A 217-nucleotide genomic window follows, 5' to 3' on the forward strand; every position below is an offset into this window, starting at 1 on the left:
TCATCCTCGTCCTCATCATATCCTCATCCTATTCTCATCCTCCATCCTCATCATATCCTCATCCTATTCTCGTCCTCGTCCTATCCTCATCCTCATCCTCATCCTCATCCTCATTCTCATCCTCCTCCTATCCTCATCCTCATCCTATTCTCGTTCTCATCCTCTTCCTCATCCACTTCCTTATCCTCAACCTCCTCCTCATCCTATCCTTATCCTC

This window comes from Lupinus angustifolius, chromosome LG05, assembly GCF_001865875.1.
Source record: "Lupinus angustifolius cultivar Tanjil chromosome LG05, LupAngTanjil_v1.0, whole genome shotgun sequence".
Classification (NCBI taxonomy): Eukaryota; Viridiplantae; Streptophyta; class Magnoliopsida; order Fabales; family Fabaceae; genus Lupinus; species Lupinus angustifolius.